Source organism: Oratosquilla oratoria, chromosome 40, assembly GCF_046742065.1.
Source record: "Oratosquilla oratoria isolate Oo_2021 chromosome 40, ASM4674206v1, whole genome shotgun sequence".
NCBI classification, from domain to species: Eukaryota; Metazoa; Arthropoda; class Malacostraca; order Stomatopoda; family Squillidae; genus Oratosquilla; species Oratosquilla oratoria.
The window spans coordinates 25,608,629-25,624,212 of NC_134816.1; the positions used below are offsets into that span (position 1 = coordinate 25,608,629).

At 43.0% G+C, this 15,584-nt stretch overlaps 1 protein-coding gene and 1 long non-coding RNA gene across 8 annotated transcripts in view; one reads left to right on the top strand and one right to left on the bottom strand.

Moving 5' to 3' along the window:
- The window catches only part of LOC143020695 (glutaminase liver isoform, mitochondrial-like), a 210,949-nt gene that overhangs the window by 55,830 nt on the left and 139,535 nt on the right, over positions 1–15,584 (bottom strand). The window lies entirely within an intron of this gene.
- Positions 12,043–13,445, top strand: LOC143020698 (uncharacterized). The gene is made up of 2 exons (XR_012965923.1): positions 12,043–12,946; positions 13,101–13,445. It is a non-coding gene; the product is annotated as an uncharacterized LOC143020698 (long non-coding RNA).

Here is a 15,584-nt window from a genome sequence, read left to right on the forward strand (position 1 = left end):
ATGATAATAATGACGATGATAATAATGGTTCCCTAAATTATGACTAGAAAACCGCAGCCCCACTGCGGTCTACGTGCCCCCGCCCCCTTACAGATCTCCATGTGAAGAGACTTTGGACTGTTGTCTGTTTCGTGTGAGTGTGGAACTGATTCTTTGATACCGGGTTGTAGTAGGAGAGCAACAGTCACGAGTTGTCGGCTCTCCTTGCGTGGTAAGAGGAAAAGATACAGTTGAAGTTGACAGAAAGAGAGAGAAAGAGAAAGAGAGAGAGATATATTTTGGTCCCGTGCCGGAGACTAGGCATCGACCTCTCGGAGATACATCATCTCCTGATGGAGATGAGGGTGTTGACAAGATTAGAAAACGGGCGATAGGGAGACGATTCCCTCTGACGTCCATCAAGCAGGACCACTAACTGTCATTGGTGCCAAGAAAGGGGTGAGATCGGCCTTGTCTTTATAAGAAGAAAATATCACAAGTCAACCACCACTGGAATGGGTTCGGCACTTTAAACTTTTTTATTCTTTCTTACGCCAAATAAATTCATTCATATCTCAAGGCTCTCCCAGTTAACAGCACCAAATCCACACATTCGTGGACCTGTCTTAGAAGTTTGCTTGCACCATTCTAGACTTCCCTAAGAACGCTTCGACCATGTGCCTAACATTCGTAAAGGTTTAAATCCTTTCAGTTTACCATTCAGTCTCTCAGTCTATGACGCAAAGGTGACTTGACATGTGAAGATTGGAAAAAAAAAGGAAGATTGTAACCAAAGTAGTTTCTCCTTAAACGAACTCACAACAGCTGAGGAGAATTTGGCCCAGACTCGATCGGTGTAAACGCAGCCTTACATCGTAGCCTGTAATGACACTCGCGGGAAAACACCTTTGACGTGTCCCGTCTTTCTAGAGTACAGTAACCACAGAAGTCGCCCCTCCTTACAGTGGCGACATCTGGTGGCGGGTTCCTGAAACATGATACCACTGAGTTTGTTTACATTGTACCTTCCCCAGCGCCTCGCACCTCCCTCCGATCTGCCCCGTTATAAATGAAGGCATCTGTACGCCCGGAATCCTGTCTTCTGGGCTCGAACGTCGCTTCCAACACCTCCCGAGTCTTTCTTGTTTTCATATGACGACACACAACACTACTCCGGAATGAAAGTTGTTTGATTGTCTGGGGAACATGGTAGGTCCCGCGTGCGTGTATTCCACTTATAGATACTACAGTGGCTATGTCCTCGGGTCGTAGATTTACGAGTCCTTTACGACCTCGTAAGACTGTTCGTAAATATTCGATGACTTTGCAACAGGTATTCACAGAAAACGCAAGGCACTGTAGTACTTACAAGTGAAGCAGACTTGGCGAAAAAAAGTACGAAGAATTATGACAAAATCCAGCAGGCATGACTATCCCTCATGATCACTACAGGATCACCTGAATAGAATCGACTGGCGACAGGAGAAATAAAATAAAAAGTGCCACCCGGTAGGCAAGGAAGGATGGGGGGGGGGTTGAGACATCGACTCCTCGACTTTTTCTACAATAGGGAGATTTTTTTTTATATCTATTTATATATTTTTTGCACGACGCCATGTAACTCCTGCTGCTGCTACCCAGTGTCTCCCACATGGACCAGATGCACGTTTCACTTGTGTTCATCGAAGACAAACAGTTTGGTATCGGGATCCTTCCTTGTCATTAATGTCATACGAGATAGTGTATACAAGGTATTAGTTAAAAGGAATGGATATAAGGGAGTGGCAAAGTAGGCCACTGGGGAAAAAAATAAACTACGAAGCAGAGCGCTTTCGTATATTACATCTTCAGTGCATAAGTAAACACACGTACCCGTGTTCTTATTAGCATACATATATACATATACACACATACACAGTGTATATATATATATATATATATATATATATATATATAAATATATATATATATATAGTGAGTCATCCTTATACGGTAATTCTTTATCCAGTAAATTCACAGTTACGGTATTTGGTCATTACTACCATCGATTCTATCTACGGTAGGAAAAATTCACAGATACGGTATCCGTTCGTGTTTTGAAGAGGAAAGAGCAGGGAGAAGGCACGTCTGCCATATCCTATTATTACATGATATAATGGGTTCGGTATACGGTAATTTCAATTTGTGGTAAGGTTTTCAGGAACGCATATGTACCGTATAATGAGGACTTTATATACATATATATATATATATATATATATATATATATATATATATACATCATATATATTATACATACATATATACATATGTATGACTTATTTGTATACATATATGTGTGAGTGCATATGCATTTATATAATTGTGCACGCGCATGCTTTACATACACGTGCTGCCCTTTCTTGCCCGTTAACCTTCAGAATGCCAGCTATGGACATTTACTGTCAGCCGCGAGCATTTACAACCACAAATTGAGGAGAAAAAAGAAAACATGTTCATAAGAAAAACGTTAAACGGATTTTATGTTTCCGTTACCCATATGGGCCGGACGCGACGGAGGCGGTTGAAAATGAAAACAAGCAAGAAGAGGTACAGTAAGTGGCTTCAGTTTCCATGATGGGCTTTAACAAGGGTGATGCAGACAAGGTCATCATATTAAGACAGAAGGGCAGGACTCTCAGTAACGGATTTAAATTGGACAAATTTAGACTTAAGAAGGAAATAGGCAAGAAATGGTTTACCAACAGACTGCTTAACAAATGGAATAGACTTAGTAACCATGAAGTGAACGCTGAATAGAAATTTAAGGATAAGGATGATACGTGGTAAGGGACATGGAACTACTTAGTGTAGGCCCTATGGTCTCTTGTAGTCTCCTTCATTTCGTCTTCCAATTGCTTAAGACTTTTCACACCATCCCTACTCAGCGCCCGCCCATAGATGCATGTGTGTCTGTGGAAGGTGACTGAAAATTAAGTGTAAGGCAGAATAGGGACAAGTGACTGGTCCGTCGCGTTATACAATGACCATACCAAAGGCCCATTTTCCCACGCACACACTCATATATTTGTGATTCACCACCATGGTCTTCGGATCACGTGTTAGACAGTTATCAACCCACAGTTATTAACCTCCTGGATGAATGCTCAGAACTTCGTATATGACCGATCTATGGGTAATACTGTGACCTTACACGCACACGCACCCCAAACTCCCCGCCCACGAGAGTTAGAGTAACAACCCGCAGCGCAGCAATACTGAAATTATTTCAACCCTGGGCGGGATTCGAACCCGGACCTCCGTAGTGACTAGCGACAACTCTAACCGCTGCGCCACGAGGTTGTGTTTGAGTGTGAGTGAATACATACCATAAAGATCTTCCCTCTTATACTGGGATGTCCAATCCTACTCCCACGCCATAAAAAATGATAACAATAAAATAAAATAAAATAGAATAAAATAAAATATATAAAAAAAAATCAACTAAATCCAATGGGAAAAAAAGGGGAGGGGGGAAACGGAATATGAATCGCCCATTGGCTCAACAACTACAGCAAACGTTGTTGTGATTCGCAACGGCCCTTTGACGACTTAGTGCTAAATTCTGTTTTGAAATCGGGGACGTCTATGTGCCCTCAGTGCCAGTCCGCGCCGTTAACCGGGAACGAGATATGGGGGCTTGTTTGTTTCTACGCGCGTCTGAGTGTGTGTGTGTTTCTGTGTACGTGTGTTTCTGTGTGTACGTGTGTGTGTATGTGTGAATGTGTGTATGTGTGAATGTGTGTGTGTGTGAATGTATGTGTGTGTGTGTGTGTGTGTGTGTATGTGTGTGTGTATGTGTGTGTGTGTGTGTGTGTGTGTGTGTGTGTGTGTGTGTGTGTGTGTGTGTGTGTGTGTGTGAGTGATTTTCACCATGGTCTTGGATCACGTGTTGGACTCGTGATCGACAGGTATTTCCCTCACGGAAGCTCAGAGCTCCTATATGACCCATCTATGGGTAATTCTGTGACCTTACACGCGCACGCACGCATCGAACTCCCCGCCCACGAGAGTTGGAGTAACGACCCGCAGCGTAGCGATACTGAAATTATTTCAGCCCTGGGCGGGATTCGAACCCGGACCGCCGTAGTGGTGGCTGGGAACTCTAACACTGCGCCACGAGTCGTGCGTGTGTGTGTGTATGTATGTGTGTGTGTGTGTTTGTGCGCACGCGTGGGTGTTCGCAAAGCAGTTGTAGTAATGATAATAAAAAAAAAACATCCAAACAGCAATGCTAAATTACTAAAATCACTACAAAACAAGTTTGAAACCCACAAATAGAGAAAACAGGAGAAAATACAAGAAGAAAGTACTGAGATACGGAAAATCAAACTAGACATAACACCATCTCTTTCTGTAATAAATATAAATGAAGTGACAATAAAACAAATGAAAAACGCCCATGAAGAAAGCCCTGGTGAGATCTTGGGTATGCAGCTAAAACACCTCGACTCAAACGAAAAAAAAATAATAATAATAATAAAAAAATAAAAACTGATTCTGTCAACCACTCATTGTTCTACAACAATCTAGAAAAGAGCCCATATAATACACAAACAAAAAACAAACAAAACACCAGGAGACACTCATCATACAGATCAATCTCATTACTTCTCACCATACCCAATCCAAGGTAAGATTAAAAAAAAAAAAAAAAAAAAAAAAAAAAAAAAAAAAAAAAAAAAAAAAAAAAAAAAAGGTCTAGTCACCTCACCAGCCCCCCCCAACCCCCACTGCACCAACACACTTCTCGCAGATATCTCGTGACAAAGTATTCAACAAAGGAAAATCACCAGAAAGAAGAGTTATGTTGACAATAGACATAATCAAGGTATTTGATCAATTTCTCAGACACATACTGTCCAAAAAGTTTATGGAGACAGTCGTCCACAACAATGGCAAGAAATGTAAAAAAAAAAAAAAAAAAAAAAAAAAAAATATATATATATATATATATATATATATATACATATATATATATATATACATACATATACATACATACACATATATATACATATATATATATACATATATATATAATATATATACACATATATACATATATATACATATATATATATATATATATATAATGGTGATGATGATAATAATAATAATAATAATAATAATCTGGAACTAACAGACTATCATGGAGTCCCTCAAGTAGCAATACTCTTACCTGCATTATTTCACCACTTCACAATTGCTCTCAAAACCAGATTACTGAACACTAGATTTCTTAATTACGCAGATGAAATTACAATAATAACATAACATACCAATTACTGAGTAACTATTAAAAACACCTAAACTTACTTTGGTAAACAGAAACAATGGCGTAAAGAGAGAGGCTGAGAGAGAGAGAGAGAGAGAGAGAGAGAGAGAGAGAGAGAGAGAGAGAGAGAGAGAGAGAGAGAGAGAGAGGGGGGGGGGATCCCATCAACTGTAGGTCTGCTCACTCTGAAGAACCGTGAGTCAGACATCCAACAGTAAATTTGAATGGACAACTCATCTTTTATACACAACTATCCTTCACCCCACAATAAAAATCAAAAAGAAAATAAACGTACTTAGATCAGTGGCAAGCACAATCTTTGGTCAACAGAAGAAAACCATATTCCCATTCTACAAACGATCCTTAAGAACTCCACTCAATATTGCTTCCACGGCATGATTCCTAACAAGAAAACAATCATAGACACCTTACAAACGACGCTAAACAAAACACTGAAAATAATAACAGAACGCGAACAGAAACCAAAATCCTCCCCACAGAACACTGCATGAAAATGATAAGGCACCTACTCATTCCCTTTATCACATCACACACGCACAACCAATTAAACGTGAACAGAATCTAGTGCTTGGCTACGAGCACATGAGAGCCGTCGGAATGAAGGATGAGGCTAACATTCAGAGAGCCTCTTCCGGCATTGCAAGAGCCTCGAAGCTGGACAAAGTCAGAACGAACAAGAAGAATTTGCGGATAAAGTTTTTGTATCCTCGAGTTGTGTGTTGCCTCACTGCAAGGGACGGGAGTGGGGGTGGGGGTGGGGGTGGTTGGGGTTATTGGGGGCAGTGATGGGGGTGGGGGAGTCTGCACCTGCAGATTTCACAATATGTAAGACTACTTATCTTGCTCATCCCATGAGAGAAAGAACAATGAAAGAAATATGAAAGAAAAGGGAAACGAAAACAAAGAATAGGAAAGAATGGGAAGTTAAAATGATAAAATAAGCAAAAAGAAGAGGCGAAGAAGAAAAAAATGAAAAAAATGACAAAAACGAAGAGGGAAGGAGTAGAGGAAGAAGAAAAAAGAGGAAGAAGAAGAGGAAGAAGAGGAAGAGGAAGAAGAAGGAGAAGAAGAAAAAGAAAAGAAGAACAATAACGAAAGTAAAAACAAGGAAAGAAAATTAGAAGAAAAAAAATCACTCGAAGCGGAGGTAGGCGACCATCAAGTAAGTTTCTGAGGGAACACCTCGAGGTGGGAAGTCGAGGTCTGAGGGCGACCACGGGGGAGACAAGAGAACGGTTTCTGCTCGGTGTCGCTCAATCATCCGTGACTTCATGAGGACGATGTTGATGATGACTGATGATGATGACGATGACGACGACGATGGTGATGATGATGGTGAAGGTAATGGCGATGATGATGATAATAGTGGTGATTATGGTGATGATGATGGTGAAGGTAATGGCGATGATGATGATAATAGTGGTGATTATGGTGATGATGATGGTGATCATGATGATGACGAGGGTGATGATGATGATGATGATGATGATGATGATGATGACGACGACAGTCAAGAAGAATCCATATGCCAGGCTCCGGTTACATCACGTAGGAGCGTGCGAACTGTGACAATGGCGAGACGAAGAGATCCCTCCTCGAACTGTGAGTCCAGTGTCTCCCACGCGAAGTAACTCGAACGTAGATTCCAGATTGACAGGATTGTCCACCTCACTCTCGCCCCTGCATCACGCACACGGTGCCTCCTCGTGGCGCTGTGGTTAGAGTTTTCGCCTACCACTACGGCGGCCCGGGTTCGATTCCCGCCCAGGGCTGAAATAATTTCAGTATAACTGCGCTGCGAGTCGTTACTCCAACTCTCGTGGGCTGGGAGTTGTGTGTATGTGTGTGTGTGTGTGTGTGTGTGTGTGTGTGTGTGTGTGTGTGTGTGTGTGTGCGTGTAAGGTCACAGTATTACCCATAGATCGGTCATACGAGCTTTGAGCTCTCATCCGGGAGGTTAATAACTGTCGATCATGAATCCAACACGTGATCCAAGACCATGGTGAATCCTGCCCAGACTAACATGTCTCACGCATTTCACATTCACCATTTAGGCTTGAAGGTCGAGGAGGAGGAGGAGGAGGAGGAGGAGGAGGAGGACGAGGAGGAGGAGGACGAGGAGGAGGATGCACGTCAGGTATTTATGGTCAAGTTGGGGTGTTGTTCCGGACCTCGTCAATACCTTGTGTCGACCGACGGGTCAATTTTGGCAACGGCGGTGAACACCACGACGACAAAGACGACGACGACAAAGACGACCATTACCAAATGGTGCTCCAAGTTGTTGAGCAAGACCATCCCTTGACGTCAAACTAACAAGCGCAAGTAAAGAAGAAGAAGAAAAAGAAAAGAAAGAAAAAACAAACAATAAAAAGCAATAATAAAGGAAAAGAAATCACTTTGATATTCTTTCTACGGAACAGTCAGACGTGCATTGTACTGTGTTATCTTTCATTTATTAGTTCCAGTTTCATACTTTGTGCCTTTCCTTCTAGAACTTACGATGCACTGAAAGAATGCGACATATTTCCTTTGCCTTATTGATCATCTACGAAAAAAAAAAAAAAAAAAATACTGTGCCTTCTCCCCATTCTTATCTATGTTTTAATTCAAATATTTACCAAATCAACAAAGGGACAGGAATATCCACTTCTACATGCGACACATGACCCAGGGCAGTGGACAAGATGCAGAAATGACCCGTCATCCAGGAGGTGCTGAGATAAGAAGGAGGGAAGAGGGTGGAGGGGAGTGGAGTGTGATAGGGATGGAATGGGTGGGAGTAGTTATTATGCCTTTTTTTTTTGGCTACCTCCCTTGTAAGGGGGGAAAAGCCTTTGGTATATGTATGTACATGGGGAATACACATCACACTCGTGGAATAACTTGACTTCCTAAGTAATGCTAAGGTCAAGGAGTATTTCTACACAAGAAGAATACAACAAGAAGAATATATGATCTCTAGATGTCTCCATATGGAGATAATGACTGAATATTTTATGTAATCATTTCAGGGACTTTAGTGGCATCCCTACGGACCACAGTCACGCAGCATTGTGGCTGGAGACCAATCTTCACACAAAAAATGCTGATTACTTTGAAATTCTACTCTCCCTCCTCTCTCCTCTCCTCCCACCTCGGTACGATGACTTCTAAAGGGGCATTTAGACGGTCAAACGGCTTGACAAACCCGGTTTGTCAAACAAGTGTTTGAAGTGATGTTTGACCGTGTGAATAGGGTATTTGGTTGTCAAACACGTTCGACAAACGTGTTTGACGACCAAATACCCCATTCACACGGTCAAACATCACTTCAAACACTTGCCTGAATAACCAGGTTTGTCAAAATGTTCAATCGTGTAAATGGCCCTTAAGTATGTGTCATGAGGCGCGAACTGATGCACGAGGATGCCAACGTCGGCGTCATGATTTTATATATATATATATATATATATATATATTTATATATTTATATATATGTCGGATAATTTAATGATAGTTACATGTAGGATTCGAATCCACTGCTTTCGGCCACCCGTAAAATTACCTTCATAAAAATTATCTGATTAATGTCGCTGTCACTAGCGAATTTCCCTCACACACACACACACACACACACACACACACGCACACACACACAGAGGTATATATATATATATATATATATATATATATATATATTTATGCACACACACATATATGAAGTTGTACGTGAATTACCCTCGGATTCTGTGTACTGGTTTGATCACTTTTTTGTGTGCATTTATCATTACTAAGAGTAAAAGAGAACGAGTAATACACCAGTGACTTTATATTCTATAATGCGAGTAGTGTGATTCATCGTACATATGGCAGCCGATGCTGCGCTCGAAAATTTGACTCGTACTGAAGTGGTTAAATCTATCCTCGGCGAAGTCCAGAATGTGACATCCCGAAGGACAGAAACGCTCATTACAGCTGAAAAACAAAATGTCCATTGAATTTACAAGTAAAGACCATTATTGTTGTCACGTTCCAATTTGAAATACAACCACAAGCCACCAGTCTTATCACCTCTTACTGACAGTCATTAATTTCTTCCTGTCAACCACAATCTCACACCTTTTTTTCTCTCTTCTCTTGTTCCTCATCTGATCTCAGCAAGTCTGTATATCCGGTCCTGTGGCAAGCGACGTAATGCTAGAAGTTCAGAAATATTTCTTCCCATTGTCTGTACAAATACCTTTTACATGAAAGTGTCCATACACACCCTTTCTTTCCACTGGCAAAGTTTCTTCCTTCTGACACAATTCTACGACTTGGAATCTTTCCAAAAGGGAAGTATCAAGACACCTGCTCTCACTCGCAACATGGGTTTTTATTATCTTTCCGCCCTATAAGGAGAATGGCATCTTATGGACCACTGTCCACGTCACCTTTTTCCTAGACTTCGCTCAACCTTTGATATGTGTGTTACGCCCAATTTTCTCTTTGTTGATATTTTCACACCTTCTCACATTTTTCTTGTGTTCCCGTTTTTCTTGGTATTATCATATTATTATTATTATTATATTATCATATGGCATTATATTCTCTATGTCTCTGTCGACATCCATTTACGCTGTTACGACAACTCATGTATATCTAAAGACCCAAGCCTTCACCCACTCCCATATTGACTTTTAAACCTTCTCCATCTTCTTTCCGTCTCATCAACTTACTCCTAATTTCCACTCTCACCTGCCTTTTTTCACATTCCTCCAAATACAGTCACCAATTTCTGCTGCCCCTGTCCACTCTTTACCATCAACACAACACCATCTACAAAGATATGTCTCACATTCATTTAGCACTACTCCCATTGATCTGATTCCGATCTTCATTTTTTCGTCATTCCATTCGTGTCAGTGTGCATGGTGACATAACACGATCTTATCTCTGCTCTGAATCACATCATCTCCTCACACACACACACACACACACACACACACACACACACACACACACACACACACACCTTTCATCAACCCTATGTACACTTCAGTACCTCTCCATCATCCTCTACACTGTTGCTCTATCCACTCTATCACATACCTTTTCCAAGTCCATGAATGCTCACCCGTCCTTTTACTTCTCAAAGATTTATTTTGCACCTTGTTCTCCCAATTTCCTCGTATTCTTAACAATCTAATTACCCTATACTTCTTACTCCCTCTTTCGTCACCTTTATCTTTCCACAGTTCCACCATACACACATTTTTTCTAATAATCTGGAATTCTTGCCTTCTACCTGGATATCAAGAGATCATCTGTACCCATCTTTATCTGTTTTCACCTATTTTTTAACCACCCCATCTGTCACTCCGTCCACATCTGACGACTTTCCCATCTTCAGCATTTTCATTGTGCTATTTCTATTTCTTTCCTCCTTCCTGAATATCATTTGTACCCATTTTAATGTGTTCTCACCTCATTTTTTAATAATCCAATCTGTCATTCCGTCCACCTCAGGTGACTTCCCCATCTTCAGCATTTTCAATGCTTTTTGTTATTTCTACCTCTTTCCTCCCCTTGTCCTCGTTCCCTGCATTCCCACGGTTGACAATGCTGCCATCTGTTCACCATTATCGGTGAACAGCCCTTCAAAGGAGAAAAAATATTCTTTGAAGTTGCTCCTTTTCTAAGGTGTTTTCTCTTCTTCGTTTCCTACTTTCATCTTCATCTTTCCTCAACTTCTTTAGACAACCGAATTCAAACAAGATCTTCGATATTCTTGAGTCATTCTGAATTTCTGTTACTTTACACATTTCATTTGTTTCTTCTTTCTTTATTTCCTTTTTGCCTCTTCATTCTTTTCATTTGGTGATTTTCCCTCGTTTCAACAACTCCTTATTCACTTTTTAAATATCCACCTCCACACCAGTTTGCTCATTTCCTCATTCCATTCGTACTACCAACCTCTCCCACCTTCCATATTTCGTAGCTGCGTTCTTCAAAATTTTGTTTCGGAAAGATTTTTGTCCCAGAACGGACGCCTTTCTTCCTTATTATTTCTTCCACGTTCCTCTGACTCTACTTTGAAATGTCCTTGCCACCATTTTCAGTTCTTTATTTTTTTCCTTGTGTTCTTTTGCCTCTTCCTGTATATAATTCTTATAAATCTCACTTTTGAGTCCAGACGGTAGGGCTTGACGTTATCCCTCCCATTTTCCTTAACGATAGTCATATCCAGCACTTTTCCATCCTTTTGTCCACCAGACGAAGTTAATGAGGGTCTTGTTTGTCCCATCTTAAATTGTTCTGGTGTACTCGCAAATTAATCCCTTCTCTCTCTCTCTCTCTCTCTCTCAGCACACAACCGTGGCACATTTTCTCCCCTTTCACCTGCTACATCATCTACTCCAAATCTAATTGTTACTTCCTCAACCATCATGCTGTTTGTTTTTGCAGTTGCGTCACCGTCTACAACCACTGTCCCTTCCTAGCCTTCCCAAGGTTTCCACAGAATTCCCCATACATATACATAATGTGTGTGTGTGTGTGTGTGTGTGTGTGTGTATTCGTGCGGTCGCGTGCGGAATCGCAAGAGCGAGTCAGGCAAGATCACATTTTTCAACAACGTTAGTGATCATATCTACAATGTCCTTTCGACCACGACCTTTGAGCGCATGAGGAACCATCGCGTCTTGAACTCCAGGTCGTGGTCACATCAGTAGTTCGGTGCCGGGGCTCTTCTTTACCAAGTCGTAGCCGCCGCGCGCTGTGTCAGCGCGCGGCGGCGGCGGCGGCGGAGGCGGTGGCGGTGGTAGCGAACGCTGGCGCTGGCGGCGGTGGCGGTGGTGGCGTCGGCCACGGTGAATGGTCGGTGTTGTCTTCCGCCTGACGAGGTGAGTCACCCGCAAGCGACTGTAAGGCCCCGGCACGGCAAGTCTCGGGAAGCACCGGCTCAAACTGTGGCGGATGCGGCGGCGGCGGCGGCGGCGACGGCGGCTGTGGTAGTGGCAAAAGGGGAGCCAACTTTTTAATGGTGGTACTGAAGAAGACGGTGGTGGCGGTGGGTTCGGGAAAGGCGTAGGTGGAGCGGTGGTGGTGGTAGGAGGAGGAGGAGGAGGAGGAGGAGGAGGACGGGCAGACAGTGGAGTAAGAAGAGAAAGAGGAGGGCAAGGAGGAGAAGGAGGGTTACGAAGAGGAAAGAGGAGGGCGAAGGAAAGAAAGCCGAGTAAGACCGCAGCATCAGAGAGCGGGTCGCCCCCTGCCCCTCGCGCCTTAGCTCTCACCAACAAACAGAACCACCACCAGGGGTAGGATGAGACACCATCCCCACCACCACGATCCCTCACCACCACCTCTGCTTCGACTACCCCTTCTGCTGGTGGCAGACATGCACAGACACTGGTGGAGAAGGCTAACGCCCAGCCAAGAGGGAAATGTTTAGCTGGGAAGAGAGTCTTATCGTTGGGATTCCTGGGAGACCGTCAGGGGAGAAATGGAGTACAAGAATTCTTGTCACCATTGGCGTCTGGAGGTGGGGGGAGGGGGACACTTGCCCCCCCACCTAGAAATCCAGGATGTGTCTGAAACTTTGCTGTCGTCACGTATAATCTTTAATTTTTTAATTTATAGTATATCACTATGAATGAAAGTCAAAAGGTAATTCGTGTAGCTAATGTAAATATATGCCTATGCGGCCAATTTGAAGTGTGTATCTTGATATAATTCTATACTATTAGCCATTTATGCATAATATTTATAGTTTTGTTCCCCCTACAAAAAATCTAGCTCCCCCCTCTATAAAAATTCCTAGGGACGCCCCTGCTTGTGAGATGGCTTCGGGTGGGGAACTGGCGAGCCTGGACAGCGACTGCTTGTTCAAGAACGAGAAAGCCCTGCGCTCAAGCTGAGAAAGCACAAAACGTCTCGCAAGCTCTTCTATTCGTTGCCATGGTAACTCCCTCTATTTCGATAATCCCGTCCCTTATTGGTTAGTGTTTTCGTCCTCACTCTCTAGGCCCGCTAAGACCGAGGAGTTACTGTGGAACTGGGGGAGTGCGTGGTTCCATGCGACACTTGTTCCCAAAAAGAAAGTGTTCTGGGGCCGAATTTATAAAAGATCCTAGCCCCTAAGTCTAGATATAAATCTTCAAAATGGCGGAGATTTTATCTAAATCCCTATGTCGGCGACCTAAATGCTTATGTCTAGAATGTCTAAACATAAGCAGGATCTTTTATAGATTCGGCCCTTGGGTGCTAGCGGAACACAGATGCATACTCGTACACAAGTTCAGCTTTCGAGATGCACACTTGAACATCGAGGACTGCACCTGGTTTGATCTCACCGATATTACCAATATTAATATAATGGTAATATAATACAACAGTGACGGCATAACAATGCTAAGAGTATATATTAGGATACTCGCTTTTACGAGCGTGTTAGAGCGTCGCTACTTGCGGCGGAGGTCGAGGTGACGAAAGGTCGAACCCTGCCGTCAACGAGTTGGACCAAGGGTATGGTTAATTAAATTCCACGTTACAAAGTCCACTGTGAGGGGCACCGCCCTAGCCTCCTGATGGGGGGGGGGGGTTACAAAGGATTAACATGCCGTCAGGAGACCTTTTGGTCCATAACTAGGTCGGATGCGGAAAAAATAAACAAATAAAGTAGGCAAATGGATAAGATGAATAATGATAAATAATAAACAAACTGAAAAATAACAATAATCTATGGTAAATAATACATAAACAACAAAACAGATATATAATTATAACTAAATAAATGACAATAAATAAATAAATAGATAAAATGGTATGCATTACAGTACATCTCGTAGGTCCTTACCTAAATGAATCTTCAAACTTCGAATTGTACTACATTGCACTACCTCTGCAGGAAGTTTATTCCATTCATGTACTACACGGTTGACGAAGTTGTTTCTACCCACTTCCAAATTAAATCTACTTCCTGATAGTTTGAGACCATTATTTCTTGTAAGATTCGCATTCAGCGTGAAAATTTCGTCACTTTTGATGTTGTCAATTCCCTTTACAATTTTAAGACCTGTATCAAATCACCCCTTGAGCCTACGTTTTTTAGGGAAAATAGACTGCTGACGTTGAAACGAATCGAGAGTATATAACGACGAAATCGGGTGACGAAGTTCGCTGGTTGGTTCTTGGGGAAGGAAGTAGCAGACAGATGTCTTCCCGGGGAACAGATACGGTGGCAGTCGTGAAAGAGAAGGCGAAAATGGTAGTGGGCATCCCTCACAGCAAAAACGTGGAGCGACCTTCCCCCATGGAACACAGTGGGGAATGGGTGGGGGGGTGGAGGAGGAGGAGGAGGAGCAGGAGGAGGAGGAGGAGGAGGAGGAGGAGGAGGAGGAGGAGGAGGAGGAGAGGGGGCTGTAGTTTCTTACAACGAGTTGGAATTTTTGGGGCGGAAGTTGGACAAAACAAGTCGAGAGTGGCGGATTAATCGGGGCAATTTGCCCCCCATCCCTCCTCCTCCTCCTCCTCCTCCTCATTCTTGTACTGGTTTGTGGTGCCGTCCAAGGGCAATATAATAATATGATATAGACCTCACTCCTGTCTCACACGGAGGCATAAACCACAGTCATCCAGCAGCTGCAACGCTTCTTGATCTCGAAATGACAAGTCTTTGTACTGTACACGAACTCGCTGGCTGGGACGAACACAACTCTTCACCTCCCTTCCCTACCCGTTCTGAAAGACTGAATGACTGACAGTCTGACTTAGTGTTAGTCGATCCCCCCTCCCCCCTACCCATGCCACCCTGCCGAGCACCCCCTGTTTCTGCCCCTGCCAGAGGTTGCAAGAGGCACTAGTGCCAGGCACCACGACCAAAGCAAGGACGATCCAACCGCTCCCCCGAACTCAATATGCATCCCCCCCACCCTCCCCCCCTGGCACCTAGAGGCCCGAGGAGCCACTTGACTCTCCCCCCTCCCCCTCCACCCTCCCTCCCCACATAAGATGATGAGACACTTTAATATGCCAGCCGTGTTCTTAGAAGGCATATCTCTTGAAATATGCGCACATTCCTGCATGCCCTTGGAAGCCCAAATGCGTCAAGTATTATTGGTGCCATTTTTAATCCGGGCTGAAAATAAAGTTGTCGAGTTGATTCTTTCACCATCTTTTGGCTATGATATTTCTATCTGTTACGGTAGCCTATGCACGTTTATTCTTCAACCATCTTCCACTACTGGGGAATTGGGACGATCCCTTGCTATGAACAATCATCCCACACTAACAAACTAATGACGGG